The sequence below is a fragment of the Lontra canadensis genome, unplaced genomic scaffold (genome assembly GCF_010015895.1).
Source record: "Lontra canadensis isolate GAN:19392208 unplaced genomic scaffold, GSC_riverotter_1.0 scaffold11, whole genome shotgun sequence".
NCBI lineage: Eukaryota > Metazoa > Chordata > Mammalia > Carnivora > Mustelidae > Lontra > Lontra canadensis.
Genome location: NW_022631005.1, coordinates 26,867,103 through 26,892,602, shown reverse-complemented (window position 1 = coordinate 26,892,602; position 25,500 = coordinate 26,867,103). Strand labels below are relative to the sequence as shown.

The 25,500-nt window shown below is 37.8% G+C and overlaps 1 protein-coding gene across 3 annotated transcripts in view; it reads right to left on the bottom strand.

The window, feature by feature from the left end:
• Nucleotides 1–11,371, bottom strand: part of NCKAP5 (NCK associated protein 5) — a 182,512-nt gene extending 171,141 nt beyond the window's left edge. For all 3 annotated transcript variants that reach the window (XM_032856184.1, XM_032856186.1, XM_032856185.1), the window contains exon 1: nt 11,275–11,371. The gene's annotated coding sequence lies outside the window, so the exon portion shown is untranslated. The remainder of the gene's footprint in view (nt 1–11,274) is intronic.
• Between the last annotated feature and the right edge of the window lie 14,129 nt (nt 11,372–25,500).

The following is a 25,500-nucleotide window of genomic DNA, read 5'->3' as shown; positions in this document are numbered from 1 at the left end:
TGGGTCCTTGGTCAGTGAGTTATGCCAACCTTGAAACCTGTTTTGCTGCACCAGCCAGACAAGGAAGTGGGCTCATGACCCCACCTACTGCTGTGTACAGCCCTCTGTCTCACCACCAGGAAGTATAACCAGAGCACTGGGGGCTGCATGGCCCACTGTAGAGCCATGCTTTGTGGTGGCACTCAGAGAACCCAGCCAGCAGCTCTGCCCATCAGCAGAGCTGATGATCCTGTCTGACCAGGGAGCTCAGTGGTTAGCTCTTCCTGATTCTGGGTCACAACCAACATGGTATAACAACTTTCCCAGCCACAGAAGCATATTCACAGGCTTCCTCAACTGCTGTATATAGCCTCCACTCCAACCCAATTAGAAAGCCTGACCAGCAAATATGGGCCACCGTAGAGCCCAACATACAGCTGCATTTTGGAAGGTAACCAAGCCAGCAGTCCTATCCAACTGTTCCTAGCCAGTGGCACCCCCCATCTAGGATCTAGAACAGCGCCTAACCCAAATAGACACCCCAATAGCAAGCCCCGCTTTTCCAAGAATGCTACCAGCTGACCTATTCTGAAACTTAAGATAAGCTGACTAGTTAAGAACTGTCTCTGCCAAAGCAAACCTGTAAAGTCTGGAGAATGAGACCACTCACTCAAATGTACAGACATTAATGAAAGACATCAAGGTCCATAATCAGGTAAATAGGACAGCACAAAAAGAAACTACTTAAGCTTTAATAACTATCCCTGAAGAAATAAAGATCTATAAGCTGACAAATAATTCAGAATTACCCTCTTAAGGAAGTTTAGTAAACTACAAGAACACACAGTCAACTACAGAAAATTAGGGATACAATAAATAAACAAAATGAGAAGTTCAACAAAGAAGAAACCATTAAAAAAAAAACCCAGAAATTATAAAGCTGAATAATGCAATAACTGAGGAATTCAATAAAGCTTCAACAACAGACTCAACCAAGTAGAAGAAAAATTAGTAAACTGGAAAATAGATTATGTGAAATTATCCAATCATTGAAGCAAAAAGAAAAAAAAGAAAGAAAAAGGATGAAGAAAGCCTATAGCACTTACAGGGCTAATAACAATATATACATTATGAGAATTCCAGAAGAGAATACAAGGAGAAAAAAAACCATATGTTCAAAGCAAAAATGGTTGAAAACTTCCCAAACCTAGGTAGAGAAATGGATAACCAAATTCATAAGACCAAAAAATCCTGAATAGGTTGGACATGAAAAGGCTACACTGAGACGCATAATAATTAACTTTTCAAGTCAAAGACAAACAGATAATTTTGGAAATAGCAAGAGAAGAGTGACATGTCACATGCCTGGGAGCTCCACACAACCATGGATGAATTTCTCAATAGAAAGTTTGCAAATTAAGAGGAAAAATAGCATGATATATTAAATATATTGAAAGAAAGACTTAAACCTATTAGAGCCAACCTTCAGAAATGAAGGAGATAAAGACTTTCCTTAATAAACAAAAGTTGAGGAAGTTCATTGCCACTAAACCTATCTTACAAGAAATGCTAAAAGGTGTTCTTTATGTGGAAATAAAGCTATGCTAATTAACATTGTAAAAACATATAACTATATGTATAAAATTCACTGGTAATGATAAATATAAAGTCAGAGACAGATTCTAATATTGTAGTGGTGGTGCATAATTCACTCACAACTCTGGTTTTAAAGTAAAAGAAAATGCATTGAAAATAACCGTAAGGACAACAATTTATTATTGAATATACAATATAAAACTAAGGAAACTGTAACATCAATAACCTAAAATGTGAGGGGGAGAAGAGAAAGTATAAAGCTTCTCTTTGCTACCCAAGTTAAGTTGTTATCAGCTTACAATAGGATATTATAAATACAAAATATTTCATATAAGCCTCATGTTAACCACAAAGGAAAAACCTATAGCAATTACACAAAAGATCATAAAGGAGGAAAGCATATTGTTACAAGAAATCAACAAATCACAAAAGATGACAGCAAGATAAGAAGCAAGGAACAAAGTATCTACAAAATCAGAAAACAACAAAATGGCAAGAGGAAGTCCCTGGATATTAATAATTACTTTAAACATGAATGGATTAAATTCTTTAATTAAAAAACTTAGAATAGGTGAATGGATTTTCTTAAAAAAAAATCCAATAATATGTTGCCTACAAAAGACTTACTTTGGTTTTAAAGACACACATAGACTGAGAGTAAAGAGATAGAAAAAGATATTTTAAATATGGCAAACCAGAAAAAAAAAAAAAAGCAGGAGTAGCTATATTTATATAAGACAAAGTAAACTTTAAGCTAAAAATGGTCAAAAGAGATAAATAAGGGCATTATATAATTATAAAGGGGTTAATCCATCAAGAATATATAGTAACTGTAAATATTATACACCCAGCATTAAAACACCCAAATATGTAAAAAACATATTATCAGAACTGAAGGCAGAGATAGCGTACAATATTAGAGAACTTCTATACTCCATTCTCAACAATACATAGATCATACATACAGAGAATCAATAAAGAAATAGCAGATTTGTACAACACTAGGGACAAAATGGGCCTAACACACATAGAATATTCCATCCAACAATAGCGGGATATACACTATTCTTAAGCACATGGGGAACATTTTCTAGGATAGATCAAATGTGAGGCAACAAAACAAATCTTAGCAAATTTAAGAATATTGAAATCATTCAAGATTTTTTTTTCTGACCACATTAATATGAAACTAAAAATCAGTAACAGGAAGAGAACTAGAAATTCACAACTACATGAAAATAAAACAATATACTCCTGAACAACCAATGGATCAAAGGAGAACTCAAAAGATAAACTAAAAAGGTATCTTGAGATGAACACAAATGAAAATACAACATATCAAAACTTATAGGGCACCACAAAAGCAGTTCCAAGAGGAAATTTTACAGTGATGAACACATACATCAAGGAAAAAGAACAATCTCAAATAAATAATCTAACTTTAAATCTCAAGGAACTAAAAAAAAAAAAAAAAAAAAAAAAAACAAGCCAAAAAAAAAAAAGAAAGGAAAAATTAAAAAAAAAAAAAAAAAAAAAAAAAAAAAAGAGACCGAGCCCAAAAAGCAGAAGGAAGGAAATGATTAAGATTAGAACAGAAATAAATGAAATAGAGAATAGGAAAACAATACAAAAGATTAACACAACTAAGATGGTTCTTTGAAAAGATAAAATTGATAAACATTTACCTGGACTAACCATGAAAAAAAAAAAAAAGATAGAGGACCCAAATCAAACAAATTGCAAATGAAAGAGGAGACATTACAAATTATAACACAGAAATACTAAGGATCATAAGAGATTATTATGAACGATTATATACCAATTACTATGAACGATTATATGTCAATAAATTGGACAACCTATTAAAAAAAACAGGGAAAAATGTTGAGAAATATGAAACCTACTACAATTGAATCATGAATGGAAAATCTGAAAAGACCAGTAATGAATAGAAATTGAATCAATAGTCCAAAATCTCCCAACAAAGAAAAGCCTAGGACCAGAGGTTTTGCTGGTGAATTTTACTGAACACTTAAAGAATTAATGCCAATTCTTCCCAAACTCTTCCAAAAAAATTGGGAGAGTACCGAACCACTCCCCAAATCATTTTACGAAGCTAGATTACCAAGATATCAAAGATAGATAAGGGCAGTACCAGAAAAGAAAACAGTAGGCAATGTCCCCTATGAACGTTGGTGCAAAAATTCTCAATAAAATACTTGCAAAATAATCCAACAGCACATAAAACAGATCATACTCCATGACCAGCTGGGATTGATCCCTGAAATGCAAGAATGACTCAGCATATGAGAATCAATAAAAGTGCTACATCACATTAATAAAATAAAAGATAAAATTATATGATCATCTCAGTAGGGACAGAAAAAACACTTGATAAAATTTCATGTTCTTTCATAATAAAACTCTCAACAAATTGGGTGTAGAAGGAATATACCTCTACATAATAAAGGCAACAACATATGACAGGCTTAAAGCTAACGTCATACTTAATGACAATTTTTTTTTCCCTAAGATTAAGCACAAGAGAAGTGTGCCCACCCTCACCACTCTTATTCAACAGTGTACAGGGAGTCTAACCAGAGCATTCAGACAAGAAAAAGAAATGAAAACCATAAGAATCAGAAAGAACAAAGTAAAACAGCCTCTAATTGCAGATGATGTGATTTTACATATAGAAAATCCTAAAAACTCCACCAAAAAACAGTTAGATTTAATCAATGAATTCAGCAAAGTAGCAGGATACAAAATCAACATAAAAAAAGTTAGTAACATTTCTATACACTAATAATGAATTATCTGAAAAATAAATAAATAAAATAATCCCATTAACAATAGCATAAAACCAATAAAATACTTAGGAATGGATCTAACCAAGGAGATGAAAATTTCTACACTGGAAAATACTAAACACTAATGAAAGAAATTGAAGGAAACACAAATAAATGGAAAAATATCTTGTGTTCTTGCGCTGGAGAAGCTAATTTTGTTAAAATGTCCTTATTAACCTAAACCATGTAGAGATTCAATAAAATCTCTACCAAGATTTCAATGACCTTTTTTTTACAGAAATAGAAAAAAAAAAATCCTAAGTTAGTTTAGAACCACAAAGGACTCCAGATAGCTAAAATAATCTTGAGAAAAAAGAACAAAGCTGAAGGCAACACAATTCCAGATTTCAAATATATTACAAAGTCATAGTAGTCAGTATAAAATGATATTGGCATAAAAACATACAGACTAATGGAACAAAATTGAGAGACCACCCCCTAAAATCCCCATGTACATATGGTCAACTAAGGATAGTCAAAGGAGTGAAGAACACTCACTGGAGAAAATACAGTCTTTAATAAATGGTGCTGAGAAAATTGAATATTAACATTCAAAAGAATGAAACAAAAAAACTATTTGATACCACGTACAAAATTAACCTGAAATGGGTTAAGGTTTAAACGTAAGACCCGGAACCATTAAAATCCTAGGAGCAAAGACTGTGAATAACCTCTTTTAAACTGATCTGGGGCATGATTTGTTGGATATGAAACCTAAAGCACAAGCAACAAAATCAAAAAGGAACAAGTGAAACTATATCAACCTAAAATGATTCTTCACAGCAAAACAAATGATCAACAAAAAGAAAAGACAACTTATGGAATGGAAGCAAACATTTGCAAACCAAACTCCTGCTAAGGGGTTAATATCTAGAATACAGAGATAGCAAACTCATACAACCCAATGGCCAAGAATCAAATAACCCCATTTAAAAATGGGTAAAGAACTCGAACAGACATTTTTCCAAAGAAAATATTCAAATACCCAACAGGTATTTGGAAAGCTTCTTGATATCATTAATCACTAGTGACATGCAAATCAAAACCACAGGATATCATCTGACGCCTGTTAGAATGAGTATTATCTAAAGAAATAACAAGTGCTGATGAGAAGGTACTGTTGGAAGGAGTGTAAATTGTGACAGCCTTTATGGAAATAGCATGGACATTCCTTAAAATGTTAAACATAAAACAACCATATGATTCAACCACTTCTGGGCATATATGCAAAGGAAACAAAATCATTATCTCAAGGAGGTATCTGCACGCTCATGTTCATTTCAGTATTAATTAACTAATTCAGCTCATGTTCATTTCAGTATTAATTAATCAATTAAGTGTTCATTAATAAGTGAATGAATTTAAAAATGTGATAAACATGCATACACACTTATGCACACAATCCACTGGTACATGAATGGACAAGGTGTGACATATGGAATATTTATTACTCAGTCACAAAAAAAAAAAAATCCAGGCATTTGTGATAACATGGATGGACGTTGAGGGCATTATGCTACAATAGAAAAAGACAAATACTGTATTATCTTATTTATGTGAGGTGTCTAATAAAACAGAACTCATAGAAACAGAGAAGAGATTAGTGGTTGCCCCAAGTTGAGAATGGCAGTGTGGGGGAAACTGGTGAAGGTGTTCAAACCTTCCAGTTATAAATAAATCCTGGATATATAATGTACAGCATGGTGAGTAGAGTTGACAACACTATACTGTGTATTAGAAAGCTGCTAAGTAAGTAGACCTTAAATGTTCTCATCACAAGAAAAAAAAAATTCCAAGTATGTGAAGTGTTGGCTGTTAACTTATTGTGGTGATTATTTCATAATAATTACATATATCAAATATTCTATTATACACTTTAAACCTATACAATGTTACAGCAATTATATCTTAATAAGTCTGGAAGAAAAAATAATAAGGGCAATGAGATTGCCATATACCAAAAACAAAATTTTGTCCCGCTAAAAACTCTATTCCATAAAAATGTACATAATTGTTGAACCATCAATAATATACAATGAATACATATTATGAGCAGTGATAATAACATCAGTGGGAGGTAAAATGCAACATTCCGCAGAGTTCTTGCCCTCACAGAGATTAATCATAAATTAAGTGAAATGAAACATGGAATTCCCAGTTCCCACAGTTGCACTGCATGATCTCCACCATCCCTGCCACGAGAGACTAAGATTCCAGAATTCCATAGAGAACCATGGCCTGCTGAACTGTGTGGGATGGGTCATCAATACTCTAGGAGTATCAGTAAAGTTCCAGGAGAACTGCCCCGACCCTGGAAGGCCCCTGAAAGATGGCGGCACTGGTTAAGTCTCAGAGATGCAGATTTGCAGCTTGTGGATAGGTGGGGAGAAGGGAGTGTATTGTGTAGTATCCTGCTAAGTCAGTCTCAAGAATAGATTTATGCTGTGAACATAAAGATTGAGGGAAGAAAAGAATCAATCAGAAGTACAGTAGAATGTTTAAGTCTTCTCATCTCATATGAAATAATACCATAAAACAAAACACTAGCAAGCAAAAAAAAAAAAAAAAAAGAAGAGGAAGAAAAGAAAAAAAAAAAAGAGCACTCTAAGAAGTGACAGCAAATGTTTACATTTTGGTTCTAAGCTGTCAGATTCCCAACTGTTTATGTGAATAATCTACACTATAACATTCTTTTCTTTCTATCTTGGCCTAAGGATGTGGGTATAGGACCCTTTGAAATATCAGATGAGAAGGAAAAGAAAAAACAAAAAACTGTGTTTGGCAAAAAAAAAAAAGAGAGAGAGAGAATTATGTTTTATGAGAATAATGATGACAGAGGTGTCTAAAACAAAACCAAAGCAGAACCCACAGGAGAGGGGAAAATCATGGATGCCACAAATCAAGAGGCTTTCAGAACTGTGTAAATACAGTAGTCTTCTTGTTGAGATTTCACTGCAGAAGCCCTCTGATCTGACTTGATCACAAGTGGCTCGGTTAATCAAAATGTCAGAATACAGAATCAGAAAAATGTTCCTTATCCTCATTTGTGTTCCCTGCAGAGGGAGCTGAGAAGGGAGGTGGAAGGGAGGGACCTGAGCCGGATCACTGGTTTTGATTCCCACTCGATCAATTACCAGCTGGGGGACTTCGTGCCTGAGTGTCCCCATTTGTAAAAATGGATGCAAGGATACTGCCTGCCTCATCGGATTGTAATGGAGATGAAATTGGTGAGCTCCTTAAAGGCTGTAGGAAAGTATCTGATACGTGGGAAACACTATGCATTTTTAAATAACAACTGTTGATAGGGTCAAGTCTACTTCTTTGCCTAGGGATCCTATTATTAGAGTCTGTTTTGTTTGGCTTTTTTGGGTGGGGGAGGGGCATCAAACACATGCTTTATGCATTGTTTATGCATATGTCTTTGTTTTGTATTTTCTTAACAGTGTAACAAGAACTTCAAATCACTTGGGAAACAATTTGCATGCAGAATGCCTCTATGTTTAATATAATTCTCCAGCTCCCACAATTTTTTTAGTTAGGTACCTATATTTCATTTGCTCATAAACATTTATTTAGTGACTCGCCTTTATAGATGGTTTTGAAGCACTGAACTTTGTTTTATATAAACAATTCTTTGGGTATCGCATTTTATCGGTTTATATAGTAGTTAAAAATGATATAATCACCATAAATACTACTTGCAGAAACATAATGAGTTACAAAGATGGCTCCTTTACGGTAAGCATTCAACCCAACTGGTAAGAGAAGAAAGTAAACTTAGCGGAGAACTCTATTAGTTGCCAATATTTGATGAATTTAGTCTTGTTTGACATGATTCATAAGAAGAAATGGTGAGCGTTGGCTAATCTGGCCAGTAGATTCAAATAAGGTTAATTAGAGATTCGGGTTCCATTAAGAACATTCCTTTGGGATTTTACTTGCTATACTAACCTCTCAATTCTTTGGAATTTAGCACAGATCACTGATTTTAATACAAAGGGCCTTGTTACTCTGATTTGTTACCACCCCCAGTCCCAGAGATACCACTCTAGAAACTGGAATTGCCACAAAAGATTACTGCCATTCTTGGTTTTCATTTTCAGGTTAGACATTATTATTATTATTATTATTATTATTATTATTTTTCTCAGCATGGATCTGGTTCCCTTTGTGAATTTCCCAGACTTCATCAACTAATCCATAGAACAATGCTTTTTTGTTTCTCCTATACAAAAAAAGGGGAAAAAAGCAAAAAAAAAAAAGGGGGGCACTAAATAATATCCATGTAACTCCTTACTATTTTTAAGGGACAAAGACTGGTTCTTATAAATTATTTTCTTTTCGACTTTTCACAAGCTATCTCCTAAAATCACAGTGGGTTCAACACTCTTCTTTCTATATTTCTCTTCAAGAGGGCACTCCAGATTGTAGATAATCGTTAGGCTGTATTCAGCAGATGACACCTAAGATAAGATAAGGTATCTAAGATAAGCAGAAAACTACTTAGAAATCTATGGTACTGAATCTCCAGTCTATGGTCAGATGCTGTAAGTTCAATAATATTTGGGAGCAGGTATACTGGTAGACTGGCTGCACCTGACAGCCACACCCTCAAATAGTCTGGGCTGGATGAGCACAACTGAGTACTACCAAAGCATGCACACAAGACAGAAAAAGTTCAGAAGAAGAGAGGGCATAAACTTCCCTTACGTGTATGCAAAATAACTACCAACTTGCAGAATAAATTTGTATCATTTATTCATTACTCCATTCAACAAATAACTATAAAGCTTCCATAGGTGCGAAGCAAGCATAGATTGCTTTCGCTTTAGCCAGTACTCCACAGTATGTATTTGTGCCACCAGAAAATAAAAAAATCACAAGCCACATAATTAACAGACCCCCTAAAAAGCCAGCAACTCCATCTCTCTGTGACTGTGAGCTGTAGATGGTAGAGGACAGGCAGCCCACTTTCTACCATTTTTCTTTAAAGAACTATTAACAGCCCATCTTTCAGAAATGTTATTTAAATTAGAAGGGCTCCTGGAAGAGAAGACTATTTGGGGAGGAATATAAAGTGTGTTGGCTGAAAATACCCAGTGAATAAACACTGAGTTCTATTGTTAGCGTACACACCATTTCCTGCCATTTGGATATGGATTTCAGAAATTTGTGACAGCCAATGAAAAAGTTTAAATATCTATGGCACATGTGTTTATTATGGAAATAAGCCATCATGATTCATAAACAGGGACTACGGATCCTTAAACATTGTTCCAGAAAAGCCTGAAGTTAAACCAAGCAAAATGGAAAAAATTCATGAACATACAACAGCTGTTGAAAGGAATTATAATATTGGATCTTGATATAAGAGAACAAAAGAAATACAACTTTTTAACAGAGGCAAGACTCTCTCTGACAAACACTTCTTGTGGTTGGAACCAGGAAAGAGAATAGAGATAGACAATTTTTTTCTGCATAATTTTTGAGTCCTAAATTATGAATTATGTTTTAACAGATAAAGCAGAGGGGAGATTAATTTAGGAGATGAGATCTATGATACAATTGAGAGACCTGCTTTATTTTAATTTGGGGGAAAAATTATACTTTTGATGTTGGGCTTTATTGAGCATCTTTCTTTCAATGAAATGAATGGCAATTTCTTGTTATTTCCCTGAGGAGTCAAGGAAAGATGTTCATGCCAAAGTTCAGAGGGTAAATGAGCAGCACTGGCCCAGCCATCAGGAACAGTGTTGTCCTGTAGAACCTCCAATGGCAATGGAAAAGTTCTGCATATGCATCACCCAATATGGCGGCTACTGTCTCTATGAGGCTTTTCAGCACTTCCAATGTGGCTAGTTTGACATAGAAACTTAATTTTTATTTAGTTTTCAATTCCTTGGCACCATGCATTTAGTGGTTACAGTGCAGGGCAGTAGAGGTTAGAGGATACCTCTGTCTCCTCTCTCTTGCTCAGGCAACAAGGCCAGGCAGCTGGGGTTTATTTTTCATACGTTGTCACTGTGAAACCTTACCTACCCTTTGGTATATTAGCCTAAAAAGGGCTCTAAGCAAGGCTCATGGGAGCTTATTTGAGCAAATATACACATTAACAGGATTTAAAAAACCCCAGGACAGAGCAAAGATCACCCTCCCAGCTCCCTTTGCCAATTTAGTGTCTCCCTGAAGTCAGGTATGTTCTCTGGTGCTTTGTCAGGGACATCATCCAAAATGATTCCAATGGCTTGACTTACCACAACTGTGCGTGTTATGAAGGAAAGTCAAGAAGGAGTTCAGTGACAACTTTTAGACAAGGAGAACCTGAAAACACTGAGGCAGAATATAGGAAGAATTGTGTGTGAGGAGGAATTCTGTACGGAGACAGATATGAAAGGAAAAAAAAAAACACAGCAGAATTTTTGATTAGAGAGAATGAAATAAAGAAATGTACTTGAATAAAGTACATAAAGTACACTGAATAAAGAAAGAAATTACATAAAACTCGTCCTTGCTTATCACAGAATGCAAGATCACTAATACAAGACCCCAAAGTAATCAATTATTTCCCGACTCCATTCCACAGTTTCACTTAGTTTACTAGAGGACACCTCTGATGGTACCTTTTACCTGTTTATTATTTGTTGATGTCTTTCTTTATCTAAACACAGCTTTCAAAAGTCAGACAAATTTAACAGAGGCTCAATTTTAATGACATGCCTTGAGAAGGGAAAGAATCTGGGTTCCAGTGTATGATTCCTTGCCCATGGAGATACTGGAAACTTTTGCACTAAAGTAACTTTTTGTCAGTAGCTTTTCAGAAGCAAGGATTGTTTTCCACATAAGCACATACCTGGAGGAGCAGATCAGAGGTTGGTCTGATCTGCTGTTGGAACAGGATGCTTAACGTTCGATTCTGTTGTTCCAAATCAAACACTCTCGTTTTCAACTTTACACATTCCTCCCTTAGATCCTACAACAAACACATTGAAAGAAAAAAAAAATCTATAACTGAAAGACACTTTTGCATATTATAACCATATTTCATCTGATATTTCAGACACATTAGTATAAAAATAGTATTTTTATCCTTCAAAGCCCCCAGGAATAAATCACATACAGTGTTTTCTTCCATAGCCCGTTGTCTGACAGAATTATTATGTGTAGAGAAGACCAATTTAAAAAAAAAAAAGGTACCTTAAAATCAGGAGTGCATTAATCTAGCATGCTATTTTTGAAGATGGTAAATGTGAGCGATATAAAGTCAATTTGAGTTTCCACCTATATTTTTTGCCTTTTCACTGTCTTCATAAAAGCAATCATAAAGCACAAACCACAAGGACAATAATGTTTTTGCAGTGAATAGAGATTTGATGAACTAAAAAAACTATCACTTTTGATAGAGCCTTTTGCTGTCATTTGTGGAAACAAGTTGAAATTTTCAACGCTGGGGCTAATAGAACCAGTGATGCATTTAGAGAGAGAGAAGCAACTCTGAAATGAAAGCTTTAAAAGGCCACTTGAAACCTGCCTGTGCTCTGAACTGCTGGATTTCCATGTATTTGGGGTGGTTCATCTTAGCACTGGGGAAGAAGCTGAGGAGCCATACCTGGACATCCTTCTGGAACAGCTCTTTTGAACTGTTCAAAGGCTACAGAGACCTCTTCCCTCCTTTCATGAGGGAAGCTATATCACAGGAGATTTAGGATTCTTTGGAATCCACCAAGGAACTGCCTCCCAAACGAACTTGTGATCAAGATACTTGTAGTACTTAAATGTCCGTACTACAAGTACTCTCTTTGGTGGGGGTTCAAGAAAGACCAAGAAGAATAATGTTCCCATTCAAAGCTCTTCAAAAGCTGATCTTTTTCTACGTGTCAAACCTGATCTTTCCCTGCTTCCAGAATTTTTTTAAAAATGCTTCTGCTCGGGGCGCCTGGGTGGCTCAGTGGGTTAAAGCCTCTGCTTTCAGCTCAGGTCATGATCCCAGGGTCCTGGAATCAAGCCCCACACTGGGCTCTCTGCTCAGCAGGGAACCTGCTTTCCTTCCTCTCTCTCTGCCTGCCTCTCTGCCTAATTGTAATCTCTGTCTGTCAAATAAATAAATAAAATCTAAAAAAAAAAAAAAAATGCTTCTCCTCTTGCCGTATAAAGAACAATGGTCTGCTTGTTGTCCTTGAAAGTTCTGCCATTCCTGCCATCCTCTTCCCTCTCCTGCCATCATATTCCCTTCTGACCACCACTGCCCCACCACCACCCGCCACCATTGTTATCCAGTCCAGTTTTGGCATTTTGGCTGATGTCCATTTTAAAATCTGTCTCCTCCCTGACTTTTATTTTTTTTAAAGATTTTATTTATTTGACAGATCACAAGTAGGCCAAGAGGCAGGCAGAGTGAGATAGAGAAGGGGAAGAAGGCTCCCCACTGAGCAGAAAGCCCGAAGCAGGGCTCGATCCCAGGACCCTGGGATCATGACCTGAGCTGAAAGCAGAGGCTTTAGCTCACTGAACCACGCAGGCACCCCTCCTCCCTGACATTTTTATCTGGAATCCTACAAAGACCATCCCTTTTTCTGAACTCCTGTAGGCCTTCAATGCCTCTTATAGGACATTTAGCGTGCACTACTTTGTACTGATTTTATCTTTCATACTCTAAACTTACCTTGTCAAAAGATGGCAAAGGCAAGCATAAGATACCCTAACAGTCAACAGCACAAGCAGACTGTTCTTACGCTCTTTTATTCCATCACTGGGCAAAACACCACATATGGTAGGAACTTAAGAAACTGTGATTATTTTGCTAAATTGGATGATGATGATGATGACGAAGACAAATTCTATTCTCTAGTGGTGTGTGACTGAGGCTCTAAGGTTCTTAGCATCTAGTGTGTGGATCTATATGCTTTGATGTGGGGCAGCTTCAGGACATACTTAAGACTCTGTAAGCAACACAGAGAGTGAGGCAATAGCTCTGATCCCCAGCCCTAAACAAGAGTCACAGAGGTGAGTGGCCTGTCCATAACCTTGTATGAAGCTAGACAGATCCAGCTTCGGAGACTTAACCAGAGCCTCATTATATCCAGATTATACCTCATTTATTCTACTTACGGAGGGCAAGGGAATAGGCCATGGTGAGGGTCACTGTACAGCTTATACTCTCCTCACCTTTGTAGTTAAATGGGTAGAGTTTAGGCATAGTATATTTCCAACTGATTGCTTCCTCCAAATGCAGAGCATAGAAGAGAAATGTTATGTTCAGAACGAGGCCCCTGACTCCAAGCTCTAGGAGGGGAGAAGCCATCAAAGGCAGGGGCAGGAGTGTGCACATATACCATTTGGCAGAGGCCACTCTGGGAGCCTAGGCACTGCTCACATTAAAAGGTTAAAGCTGTTTCCTTTATTTAGAATTCAACCCCTGTCTGTGTCTCACTTATTCTACTTTCTGTTTATAGCATGCATATAATTTCTCCCTGCCCCCAAATACTGTTTTCAGTACTGCTAATTAAGTAATTAATAAAACTTGACTGCGAAGTAAATAAATATTAATAGTACCTATTGGGTGGGAAAACATAGTCATTCTCATTTGCAGGTGAAGAAATGGGAGCAGTAGCAGAGAAGTGTGGGGTTGCAGGGAGAAAGGAGACCTAGAAGGAACAGCATTGATGATTTTTTGCAGCACAACTGAGATAACTTGAAAGAGTTCTTCAGATGGGTTAAAAAAAAAATAAAAAAGGAAGAAAGAAAGAATAAAAGAAAAAAATCAATATACTCTGTAGAGATTTTTGTACAGGTGCCCACATTTCAATGGCCATTACTATTACTTAAGATGGTAAAAGTTCATTTAGCAGGAACACAATTGATTGACCTTGAGAAATGTTCATCACTGTTGGCTCATCGAGATCACCACATGGGAGAGGAGGGGTGTGACTTTGGTCTTAAAATCACTGACCAACAGAATTGAGCTGCTCTGAGAAGCTGTAGACCTAAAAGAATCATTGTCTCTGTTGTTCTAATATTCTTGTCCTCTTTATTCAGGCTGTGGATGGTAAGTGGTGCCGGACAGTTATCATCCCAAGAAATTGTATTCAAAATCACGCATGCGTGCCCATGTGCACACATGTAAGCACAACCAGACTGGGTGGGTGGAAAGAGAGAGAGAGAGAGAGAAACAGCACTCTTTCTGACCGCTATAATGAGTCTTCAGCAGAGGGTGACAGCCAGCTGTCTCTGTCCTCTATGCTTACACCAGGAACCCGCTGACATAAAGTAGCATATGACACATGGAGGTTGTCCACTAGCACCATTATTGTGATCCTGACAATGACAGAGGTAAGACCTAGACTCTCCTTCCCAAATAAAATGTTAGAAACCAAAGAGCACTCTACTCAGATGCAATCATTGGCTCCCTGAGGAGGCTGGGTCCTCTGTTCTCTCTCACATCCTCGTATGTCCAGGGCCCAAGAAGAAGACCCCTTCCTGAAATGAGAAAGAGACCTGACTTTATCAGGGGAGAAATAAAGCCAACAGTCTGACTACAGTTATCATCATATGAGAAAGTACAGTGGGTTCAAGAAAATAGCCAGACCTGTTCCTTGTAATCCACTTGTCACTATCAGTTAGAAACAGAGTATGGATTAAAGCTGAAGGTGAGGGCAAAATATGCTGAGCAACGTGATACACTGGTCTACAGGACCTTGGGCATCTTCACGATCTCAAACCACAGCTTCTCTGAGTATCCATATACCGTAATCCTGGCAAGTTTCATCTGCACTTGGGCTAAAAAAGATTCTGGATCTACTACTGGGTAGTACCTATGAGTACAGCTGCTTCAGTGTATTTAGAACTAAACCTCTCCCTGCTGAAGTCAGTTTAATAAAGTGTTGATTGCTTAGAAGCAGGACATACTGTGACATCACTGGAGTTTTAATGAAAATCATTTAAATCTGATTTTATCATGTAAAAATGATATTATAGTGGTAGGGCTCTTTCAGATGCAATGTGTATCATGGGAATACGCCAGATTGGGAGTTGGGGGTCTGGACTTTGGTCCTCTTTACCCACATGACCTTGAGGACGTAACTCATCCCTGTTTTGCATCAGTTCCTTATCTGTAAACTGAGCTACTGTACAAAACAGAATTTTAAGAGAATGCTGCTCCATCAGATGGCTTTTCAAGGGCCACCTCATTCCTTCCCTGAAGCTTAATGGCCACAGACTCACCACTTTCTCCTGGTAACATTGCTTCTCAGCGGCTGTCACTGATACAGCCCTTTCTTTGCCTAGGATGCTAAGACTCGTGTAAAAAGAAAAGTCATCTCTCAGACTCACTGAAGGCCTCAATGTGAAATGTCGACAAGGCAAGGCAGGTAAGTAACATAAATGCGTGCCTGAATCAGTCCAGCCCTACTGAACGGGAAGTGGTTAGCCCTGTGGCAAGCTGACTACTGCAAGTCTTTATCCCGAATGCATTCTGATTAAAACAGTTTTAAGCTGGGTGATGGTTGAACAAGTTTATGAAATCATAGTAAGTTAAGCTTATTACCGGAGCTAGCTGACCATCTCAGGATTACATGCTCGCTAAAGCCCCTGGCAACTGTGAAATTCTGGGGTCTAAGATCAGACGGATTCTGAGAAAGCTTGACTCCAGTCAGTTTAGACTCCGCACGTGTCAGATCCTGAATATTCTTGCTAGCCAGGACTGGCAATGGTTCCAGGAGTTTTAAGAAATCCATTGGCTCCTTTGCCCTTTTGTTCTATTTCCTGCGGTCGTATCTAATAATTGGATTTCAATCCATCTGTTGACTTCCAAAGCCTCATCTCTGCTGCCCAACTAGTGGGGGAAAACAGTAAGTGATCCTAGGGGATTGTGGAGGCTGAATGTTGCAAAGGCGAGATTCGGAGGGCAGCAACCCTAGGTTGAACATATGGGCTTTGCCACTTCTTGGCATCAGAGCTACGGAAACCTTGTTTCCTTAGTCCTATCTTACAGGGTTGCAATGAGAACAAAATGACTTCATGCATTTAAAGTGCTGGACATGGGAGTCTGACTCCTTGTAAGGTACACAGCAAGCATAAACAGACCCTATTCCGGGAACTGGATCCTACACACCATTGCCAGCTGAGTGGACATAGGTGGCCCAAATGCCGCTCCACAAGGGAAATGTGTAGAAGTTTGGAGTTCTTTCAGACACAAGCTACAAAACTGTACTCTGCTCCTGTCTGGTTGCTGCATGGCTAGATTCTATCATACAGAACCTTATTCCATGTTGGGAATAAAAAGCCAAAAACCAAACCAAAACAAAAACACCCTATAAATATTGGGTTATCCTAAAGAACATGCAGACAAAGCTGAAGTTGATATGCTGTTAAATGACTACAGAAAAAAGGGTTTTCTTCCGAGTGTGATGAACTTGGATAGTGGCAAAAGAAAAAAAAAAAAGTGGTAGTAAAGAACCAGGACAGTTACATTTTTAGTGAGTGTAATTGACTTAATGAAGATAAAATATATTTCAGACAAAAATATGAGTTTGGACTGAATTATTGATTTCACTTGCACTTGTAGCCTCGCACCTATGATTTGGAGTCATCAATGGAAGTGAGCTGGGTTTAATATTGTCACTTTAGCTTTATTGATCTAAAGGAGGGACAATCTGCTGTCTTAAGGGAATCCATAGGTTTCTGAGATAAATTGAATTACTTGACTAGGACAGTATATGTACATTTAACAGAAAGTGCTAAGTTCGTAGAAATAAATTTTTTTTTTATCAGCTTTGGGAAAAAGAAGTATACTCTGTTATTTCAAGATGCTTATCTGGGCCAGTTCATGATATGCCAGAAAAATGCTTTTTTGGTTGCTTTTGGCAGATTTGCTTTGTGTCATAACAAATGATATATTCTAAAACTGCATGGTTATGACTGTAATTTCATCTCAAAAAAATTTTTTTTGGTGACTTGGATAAATCACTCAAAATTTCTTCTTTCACTCTGTGCCAGCTACATCCCTCTTCACAATTTGTTTTGTCATCTGCATTCAGAGTACATTTTGTTTCCTGTATTATGCTCTTAATTAAAAAGAAATTTGAGTCTTCTTGTAGTGATTTTATGGTCCTTATAAAAACTGGGAGGTACACGTTTCTGTAGAACATTATTCTTTTGGAATCTTTGAAAATCCTGACATCTCTTCCTGCCTCAGAGTGTCCCTGAGGTATGCTATCTCACACAGTAGCATGTCTTTCTGGGTCTTACTACTTAACTGTACCAAGGTAGATTTATCTGTTTACTAGTTATTACTTGGATTTGTGTAGCTATTTTTGTGGCTGACCTGAAGGGTCCCATTTTCCTTTATATTTTACCAGACACCTTCCTTGTCTCTTTCCTGAGGTACCATTAAAAAAGAGAGGCATGAGAAGTTTTCAACAGTTACAGAGCTGCATCAGTGCTTCCTTCATTCCTTAAGTTTATAATTAAATGAGCGTAGAGTTTCCAATAGGAGGAAAGCAAATGAAAATGTAAAGCTTTTGGAAAAGGAAAAAAAAATTCAAATATGCTCTGACAGAAATTGCAAGATGCTCTTCAACATCTGTTTTTCCCCTTCTCCTGCAATACCATGAAAATCAATTTTCACTAGGCACCCACCCAGAATTAAGACTTCACTGTCAGTTTCCTTAGGTGTGGCTGTGTGACTAAGATCTGTTCAAGGAGATGTAAATGAGAAGGTAAGAAAGCTTTAGGAATTCTCTCATAAAGGGCAGGCAGTGTGTGCCCCTTATCTTTTTCATTTACTTCAGGTTTTCCTCCTTCCTGATGGCTGGAATATGGATGTGATGACTGGAGCAAGAACAGCCATTTTGGACCATAAGGTGACCTTTGGAATGGAGGCTGCACCTCATAGAATAACAAGATAGAAACCAGAGACACCTGGGACCCCATGGACTTTATGGAGCTGAGTCACCATAGCAACCCTATACTGCCTGCCTGAAGATTTAGATATGAGAAAGAAATAGTATTTTAGTTTATTTAAGTTACTACCATTTTGGATCTCTGTTACTCACAATGGAATCTACTTTGACCTAAGAAGATAGTCAAATCTCTCTATGTGATATTGATGTAAACATGAATCAGTTAAAATCATTTGAAACAGAGAAGATGATTCAACAAAAGTAGTTGAGGAGAAAATCTAGCAAAAATAATATCACAGTGCCTCTATAGTATAAATTGAAAATATTTAAGTATCTTTAACAAGAAGTAGTCAACTCCTAATAAAATTATTCTTTATTAAAAAATCAAATGTCATAAATTACTTTGTTATCATCAGCCATGTACTCCAGAACATGCCCCATGATCTAAGATTTTCTTTTATAGAAAAATTACCATCTCACAGAGGGGTAATTCAGAACAAATGAAATCTGAAAGAACTATAATTTAGCCTCTGAGAAACATTATAGAAAGAAATGGGAAAGTTTCCATAAGACATACCAAAATGGCCAAATTTGGGCAATAACTTGCATCTGCCCACTCTGACCCAATAATGTGATCTTATATTGTCTGAAGGTGGAGGGACATGGCAAAGGAGAAGACATACAAAGCTCATGCTCAAAAATTATTTGTTTTTATCCCTCAACTTTATTGGGGAATAACTGTATATATTTAAAGGGCAAAATGTGATGATATGAGACACCTTACGGGGTGAAATGATTACCAAGATCAAGATAATTAACACATTCACATCTCACATAGTTGTTTCTTTGTTGGTTTGGTGGGGGGAATGCTTAAGGTCTACTGTCAGCAACTTTCAAGAATACAATACTGCCGCTTGTTCTGTATTTACCACAAACTGATTCCTGTAGGAACTGCTCTATGTGCTTCCTTTCATAGAATGACTACTGCAATTCTGGGAGGTGGGAATTGTTATCCTCACTTTACAGAAGAGGAACTAAGACCCAGAGACATGAGATAACTTTCCTAAACTCAAAGACATTTTTTCCTGGATTGTAGGCTCTGTTAATGCTGTCCATAGTCCAAAGGGGACTCATTTTATAGGAAGTGGAGGAATCCACCAACTTATAGAATATCAGCATTTGCTACATAAACGGGTCCATGGGAATCTTTCATATTCTGTTACTTTACCAAGAGTTTGAACTTTATGATTCTTTTGGTCACTGATGTTACTTTGTATGCCCATCTAAAATACACACCATTTCAACCTAAGTGAATAAACAGAGAAGTGTTGCATCTATCAATCACAATTTCCTGGTTTGACAATACGAGTTCCAACCTATTCACATAAGTACCTTGAAAATAATAAGCCAGGAATGACCTACCTTTTGAGTGAGCAGAGCTTGAACGACTTGGTTGGCTACCTGTAAAAAACAAAGAGTTGCCATTTATAATAATGAGACTTTATACACATGGACTGTAATTTACCAATACGTTTCCCACAGCTTATTCTACCTAATTAGCTCCTCATTTGCTTCTTTCCTCTCTCTGTAGAGGACCTGATTCTTTTCATAATAAGCCTATGCTTCTAGGTAATATTCTGCTTTTTTCCAAAGGTGACCTTGTTGCTAATTAAGATGGTTAGGTTGGGAAGATCATTCATACCCTGACTTCCACATTTCCATATTTGGAAAAATAATATCCTTTCATATGTAAAGTACTCCAAGACGGCTAAAAAACGATACAGCGTAAAACATAATCCTAATTATCTGTACACAGTTTCTACACTTTGCTGATTTATAATGTCCTTTGCCTCTCCTTCCCATTTTTTTGCGGTGTGACTATTTTGCTCTTTAAAATGACTTGGAATAGAACCAGGTTTGAATGGTGGAGAATAAGAGCAGCTCATTGTTTTCTAGATGCTCTGTTTACATCCTCAATGTTTTCATTTATGTCATCCTCTTGTCACTGCTACCTGTAGCAGAATCTGGTAGTTGTTTACTCTAATATTTATTTTCCTCTAAGTAATAAACTCTGAGGGTTTTTGTTTGTTTGGTTTGTTTTTTTTGGCTGGGTACATTCAAATACATTCCCCAGCCTTCCTTGTAGATAAGTGTCAATTTGTGACAAGTTCTTGGCCAGTGAGTTATAAGTCAACCTTTTTTCTTGATCTTATAGAAAGTCTTTAAGAAGAAGCCTCACTTTTTTTCCTTCTTTTCCTGTCTGGGATATAAAAGTGATGGCTGGAACCTCAGCAGCCACCTTGATAAAGAAAGTAACAAGTATTGTTGGATGGAGAAACAGGATGAACTGAGTCCTGATGATGCAGGGAGTTTCACCGACTATCTCTGAACTTCTACATAAGAGAGGAAAAAATAATTCACTGTTGTTTTGAGCTGCTTCTAATACACAATCAAATAGAATTCTTACTAATATATTAACAAAATCCTAATTTTCTTCAGGTATCAGGCAGCTTGGGGCAGTAGGAGAAGCTAGGCCCCTCTCAGATGAAGGAGGTGAATCTTGATTAATCTATTCCAAACTTGGTAATTCCATTCCCTTTCAGTGGGTAGTCTAGCACTGGGCAATGTGGCATCATTCCAGCTAAAAGCCACATATAAAACCAATGACATGTACCTGTTTTTTTGCAAAGTATTTGCAAAGATCTGCCATTTTCTCCAGATAACCATTCATCACTTTTCTATGTATTTGTGCTAAGATTTCTTTTTTCATCTGCGGGTTTCAAAAACACCATACAGGAAGTCACTTACTTCACTTCACTATAACCTTGAAACTATGCAATCCATACAGCGACTCTTGATAAAATAAAGGGGGGTAGGTGATTTAAGTGGTATTTTTCAGCAAGTACATGAACTGTACTCATTTAATATGATCACTGAAACTTACAGCATTAAAGTCCAAGTCAGACTATATAAATGTCTTAGATACCAAGTTACTTCTGTTCATTCATTTCTTCCTTCATTTATTGAATATAAATCTGTAGAATATTTGTAAAGCTAGATGACTGCAATATGTTCCTTGGATTCAGAGAGAATATTACTGGCAAGCAGAACATAGCATGATGAGCACGTAATCATCTTGGTAATTCTCACATTCAACCAAAGGCTGAGGGACATGCTTTCATCTTTTTATCTTGATAACCAATTTAATTTTTGGTGATACTAAACTATGTGTGCTTGTTCCCCTGTCTGGTATAGTGGAACAGATTAGGGTAAGAATGTTTGCATGGAGCTTGTTTTTTCACTCAATATTGACAAAGTAGCACACCCTAAATGACAGCTGGCTACCAGTAAGTCTCATTGAAAATTAAAACGCAGGCTTGTCATCAACTGTGGTTGATGTGGTTAGGAGGCATTCACAGCACAAGCAGTAAATGACTAAAATCAGATTACCCATAACTGATTAGTTGAATTGTAGACACAAGGATTTTTTTCCCCCCTATCAGAATCCTTTCCAACTTTACATTGTTGACATTAAGCAAAGGAGAGAGACCTTTCACTGAAACTGACTACAGTTTTGAAGAAAAACTTGGACAGTACCTGATATAGTTTGCTTGTTTGTTTATAGTCCAGCCCAAGTTAAAGAAGCCTACGTAAGGAATCTCATAGACCAAAATAAACCATATTTCCCTTAACTGATGCCTTTTCTTTTCCCTTTATCAGTTGATTTATACATGATCATAACAAAAATAAATATTATTCGGCCCCACAAATTGACCAATAGTGTCATCTTGAAAATCTTCTAAACATTCATTCCAATTCATAAGCCACTGAAGATTTAAAGTCAAACTATAGGTCATCAGTTTTACTCTTGGCAAATTAAGAAAAAAATATACATCAACAGAAGAGTTCAACTATTCACACAGCTTGAATCAGGAACAATGTACCAAAATTAATTTATACCATAAATAATTTAATTCTTCTGGATCTCAAACTTTGGATTTGATTTACATTCTCATAAAACTGCCTAATATCAATATTTTCTTTTCTTCCCCCAACTGGTCCCTCACTTAAACCGGGCTGTGGAACAGTGGTCACATAAAATAGCCCTCCACATGATTTAACAGGAGACATAAATGAATATCCTAACTGTAATAGCCCACAGGAGAAAATACATCCTATCTTTGCAATCCGAGTATGTTGCCCTGTAGGCTGATAGGCTCCATCTCTGACACAGTTCCTTCTGGCATGTACTTTGGACAATTGCTCTACCTAATAATTGAACAAAGATACACGAATGCATTATTTCTTTACCTCCTGACACGGGGTTATATTACCCAGAAGGACTCTCAGGTCCTCTGCAGAAGAGCAGGCCAGTTTGTACAAATGCTATCCTTGGTAGTGTCTATAAGCTGGTTTCCTGGGTTTCTTCACTACTTTCACAGTTAAGCTTCCCTGAAGCATCAGTAGAACAGGTGTTTGGAGCTTGTGCCTGCAACCTCTAATAGGTTCACAAGATGACCCCTGGAACGGGCCCCTGCCCTCATCACAGAATTATGCCCTTAGCACTTGGGTTGCAAATAATCACACACCCGCAGGCCCAGCTAATGAGAATAAATAACTTCCAGTGTCACCTGACAGCTTTCCTCTCCAAAGAAAGGAAAAACAGCAGCTGGGCTGGGCCAGGGGGACTTGAGACAAGCGGAGCAAGCTGACAGTCCTGAAGCCTCTGGCTTGTTTTACAATCTGCCTTAGGTTCTCTTTGGAGACCTCCCTGCTTTGCCTCTGGTGGGACAGGGCGGCAGGGGAGCCAGAGATGCCAAGGAGAGGGCCCAGGTATCGCTCTTTTCCTCTCCTTAAGACTTCTCTCAGACAAGCCAGCTCCTCTGACACCGGGCTCATCAAAAACCCACAAGAGTCTTTGTTCTCCATCAGGCTCCTAGGGGTCCTGTCCCCACGCCCGGGCCCCAGCCCGCCCCCCTGCACTCCCTGGAAGTAGGTGGGCAGAGGGAGGAGAAGTCAGGGTTGAAGAATTGTCTATTCTTTTTTCCTTTCTTTCTTTTTTTTTTTAAATAGAACTTGAGGCTGAACGAGAAGCCACACCTCAGAGTTATTCTAGGAGGGAGCCAGTTCTCCCCCAATCCAGAGGAGAGCCAGGGCTGGGTAGAAGGTGGTGGACTGAGGAATTCTGAAGGCAGGAAGCTTTGACCAGGCTCCTCCTGCCTCAGTCTTGCTTTTATCCATGCCTGTGCTATTTTATCATGTAAAAACAATTGTCACATCAGCAAGCTCATTTAAAAACCTAATTGGACAAGGACGAGTTTTGGAAAATGTGCTTTGGAGAAGTTTTTAGTGCTTCCGAGTTTGGTTTATCACACTGAGGCAGCTGGGGACAAGTGGGAAGAGCACCGGGGCAGAATCACAAGAAGGACTTCGGTTCAAATGCAGCCTGTGTTGATGATACATGATAGGTCTGGGGTGGGGGTGCAGCTTGACTTTACTCATTTGTGAAGCAGGGGAACTGGCTACCTTTTGGCTTGTGAAAAATGCATGAGATGATAGATATAACCCGGGAAACCCCCTTGGAGAGTACCTGATATGAAGCACTCACTCCAGTATGCACGCGTAGTGGGGTATGCATGAATTGAATGAATAGCATTTTGAGATAACTAGTTAAGAAAGAATGGTTTGAGACTATATTTTATTTGTATAAGGATGAAGTGTGTGTGTGTGTGTGTGTGTGTGTGTGTAATACGCATGTATAAGTATAAATCACTAAGCCCTTATATTATTTGCTCTGTAAAATATTGGGAGTGGGAGAAACTCATTGAAATATGTATGTGGGATCATGGGGAAAATTAATTGGGAAATTAATGTGGGGCTGACAATCTCCATTCATTTAGTCATTCAACAAATACACATTAAATGCATAGTATGGGCCACAGATTGTGCTGGATCTTGGAGAAATATGCTGAACAGAACACAGGTGCTGCCTCGTGGTGGTCAGAATCTAGAGCAGATACAAGAAGTCCATCATCTCTTGATTTCGTGGTCCACTCAAGCAATGGGCATTCGAAGCGTGTGAGAGCAACCACCAAGATCATCTCCTATCTCCATGGATCAAGACATTGCTCTTCAAGATTACATAGGACTCAGGTGAGGACATGCACTGAGAATGTCTGATGATTCCACAACCCAGTCTTGGCATATAGCGTAGGAATTGGAGAGGAAGGTCAGAACTGTTCTTAACAACCTGCTTTTGACTTTATTGAGCCTTGGTTTAAAAGAAACTCGGGTTTTGTGTTTTGTTTTTGTTTTTTCCTTTTTTCAGAACTACGTCCATTTCCTGCCTTGATACTCTTAAGTAGAGAGCACAGAGAAGTCAGAGAAGAACTCAGATCTGGCATCCTCATGGACTATAGGGAACTCTGGTTGTACTCCGGTGCTTTGAAGGTGGGGGCAGACTCTCCCAATTCTGCATGCAAAAACTGCTGGGGAAGTCTGGGAAATTGCCAGTGTCCTCACTCTTCATTCTGCTGGAGAATAGCTGAGTGAAGTCTGAGAATCTGAATTTCTGTTTTCTTTTCTGTGCTGATTTTATGTTACTTTTTTTCTTTTACAAGCTTTTATTTAAATTCCAGTTAGTTATTGTACAGTGTAATATAGTTCCAGGTGTAGAACTTAGTGATTCATCACTTATATACAACACCTGGTGCTCATCACAACGGGTGTCCTTCTTAATACCCATAACCCATCTAGCCCATTCCCCCCCCAACTGTCCCGTTCACCTCTCTTCCAGTAACCCTCAGTTTGTTCTCTAAATAAGGGTTTTTTTTTTTTTTTTTTTCTGGTTTGCCTCCCTTTTCCCCTCTGTGTTCATGTTTTTTGTTTCTTAAATTGCACATATGAGTGAAACCATATGGTATCTGTCTAATTTATTTCACTTAGCATAATGCACTCTAACTTCATCCAAGTCATTGCAAATGGCAAGATCTCACTCTTTTTGATGGCTGAGTAATATTCCATTGCATATACATATGACATCTTCTTCATCCAGTCATCGGTCCATGGACATTTGGGCTCTTTCCACAATTTAGTTATTATTGATAATGCTGCTTTGAACTTTGGGGTGCATATACCCCTTTGAGTCAGTATTTTTGTATCCTTTGGGTGAATACCTAGTA